General features: G+C 44.4%; 2 protein-coding genes across 5 annotated transcripts in view; one reads left to right on the top strand and one right to left on the bottom strand.

Moving 5' to 3' along the window:
• Window positions 1-2,500, bottom strand: part of LOC143032133 (uncharacterized) — a 303,784-nt gene that overhangs the window by 179,348 nt on the left and 121,936 nt on the right. The gene's annotated exons all lie outside the window — the stretch shown is intronic.
• Window positions 1-2,500, top strand: part of LOC143032131 (uncharacterized) — a 71,052-nt gene that overhangs the window by 54,850 nt on the left and 13,702 nt on the right. The gene's annotated exons all lie outside the window — the stretch shown is intronic.

The raw sequence follows: 2,500 nt of genomic DNA, 5'->3' as shown, positions 1-2,500 counted from the left end.
TGCACTGTTTACACTGTTGACAAGCAAAGAAAACGGAGGTGAGCGGGGATTTGTCACCTGTGTCACAGCAAGACGCAATTTTTAGTTGTTTAATGCTATTTTCTCAAAATATGGGGAAGAAGTAGGTTATACATTATGTTTCATGATATAGATAAATGTACTATTTGGGTGTTAGTGTATGATACAGAGTGAATAAATATGGATATCTATTTTTGCTCACAAAATGATGGATTCCGACTACTGTGCGTCGTGCCAAGCATGTGGAAAACGTTGGCATTACAAAATGTTTAATAACCCAGCTATTTCAGTATCTGTCATTAGTAAGGCTTTGTGCCAAGCATGTAGAACACGTCGCCATTACAAAATGTTTAATAACCCAACTGTTTCAGTATCTGTCATTAGCAAGGCGTCTTGTGTTTTGTTCTCGTTCATAGAACGTGTCACTTATTCCCGTAAAGACGACGCGAACATACGCGAGCCAAGGCTGCAATTGCTTGTGCCGCGCGTCGTCATCAACCCCGGATTGACTTCAAAGCTCAGCCCGGTGGTGCCCAGGCTGCAAAACAATGAGTTTTCTTGCTGCACCTCACCTCCGTTTTCTTCGTGGCTAAACACCTTCAACAAAGTGACGTACTTTGGGGCGGAGGTTTTAAATAGCTGAAGGAATGATCTCCGTCCTGAAGGGAATTTCGATGGACCGAAGCCCCTTTAATCAGGAGATCACCCAGTGAGGTGCATAAAGTTGTCTGCCATTTAGAGTAAATAGAATCACAGGGCACGTCACTGTCTTGAAGGGTTTAAGCACTCGACCACACGCTTGCTGCAGCTCTCTGACGGGTGTTGGAGGAGGGGAGAGGAAAGAGTGGGGAGAGGAGAGGGGAGAGGAGAGGGGGGAGAGGAGAGGGGAGAGGGGAGAGGGGAGAGGGAAGAGGGGAGGGGAGAGAGAGGAGGGGGAGGGAAGAAGGGAGAAGGAAGAGGGGAGGGGGGAGGGAAGACAGAAGAGGAGAGGAAGGATAGGAGCGGCTGCTAGAGGAAAAGTTTGGTGGGTTGGAGGTAGTTAAGGGAAAGAGGAGAGGGTGGGTTCTGGGTTTTCGGTGAAGAAAAATAATAAAAGTATAGTATTGCTACGGCCTTTTTTCTTATAGATGTTGGGGTAGCTGGGAGAAGCTGAAGACAAGAATACAATAAACGTATGGGGGAGAACATGTTAGGGATTTTGAATGACAAGGAAATGATCAATGAAAAGTGAAATAGAAGTAGGCTGAGAAAGTAGGGCCACGAAAATGGTAGAGAATATACTGTGTGAACTCTGGAGAAAGGTACAACGAGAGCAATGAGAGAAAACAGGAAAGGCGTCTTTGACAGAGAAATGAGAAAGCGAAAGACAAAAAAAAAAAAAAAAAAAAAGAAAGCTTCGTGAAAGAACGTAAAAAGAATAATTTGTGATAATGACAGAAAGCCTGGTAAAAGGTGTGGGGGTGCAAGAGAAACGGAAAAGAAAGCGTGGAAGAGCCTTAGGACTGAATGAAGTTCGTATGAAAGGGGTGGAGAACCGAAAAAGATGACGCTACCAAAGAGAGATAAAAACAATAAATACATTGAAATAGAGGTTTCCATATAGAAGCGTCATTCAAAGGCGGGAGTGGGGACGGGAGGTGAGGGGGTCGAAATAGGGGCCGCAGGAGGGAAGTAAAAAGGGTGAGGGTGACGGGGTGAAGGTGAACTCTCAGGTTAGAATATTCCCCCCCCCCAAAAAAAAAAAGTGGTCGAAAGAGAAAAAGAGAAAAAGAAAGAAAGAAAGAGAGAGAGAGAGAGAGAGAGAGAGAGAGAGAGAGAGAGAGAGAGAGAGAGAGAGAGAGAGAGAGAGAGAGAGAGAGAGAAAGAGAAGAGAGAGAGAAAGACAGAGAAAGACAGAGAAATAGAGAGAGACAGAGAGAGAGAGAGAGATATATATATATATATATATATAGATATATATATATATATATATATATATATATATATATATAGAGAGAGAGAGAGAGAGATGAATAGAGACTTGCTTAAAATAGGAAGGTGGCTAAAATATGAAAGAGGGGTAGAAGAAACAAGAGGAAAATGAGGGTAGAGAATAGGTACTGGCAGAAAGAGAGAAAAGACCATGTTATAGGAAGAAAGAGAAAAAGGTAGGAGAAATAGTCATAAAAAAGGGGGGCGGGAGGCGGGGGGCGGAGGGCGGGCGAGAGCGGAGTTGCAGCCCTGTAGAAAGTGTGAAAAATCTCGCCCGTGGCAACAGGGGTGGGGGAAGGTACAAGTCGGTACTAATGCATAGGGCAACGTATATAAAAACAAAAAACAGAAAGAGAGGGGGAGAAAGAGGGAGAGAGAGAGAGAAAGGGACAAAGAGAGAAAGGAGAGAGAGAGAGAGAGAGAGAGAGAGAGAGAGAGAGAGAGAGAGAGAGAGAGAGAGAGAGAGAGAGAGAGAGAGAGAGAGAGAGAGAGAGAGAGAGAGAGGAGGGGG

Source organism: Oratosquilla oratoria, chromosome 13, assembly GCF_046742065.1.
Source record: "Oratosquilla oratoria isolate Oo_2021 chromosome 13, ASM4674206v1, whole genome shotgun sequence".
In the NCBI taxonomy this organism is placed as follows: domain Eukaryota; kingdom Metazoa; phylum Arthropoda; class Malacostraca; order Stomatopoda; family Squillidae; genus Oratosquilla; species Oratosquilla oratoria.
Note: the sequence above shows the minus strand (reverse complement) of the source record. Positions and strands in the feature narration are given on the sequence as shown.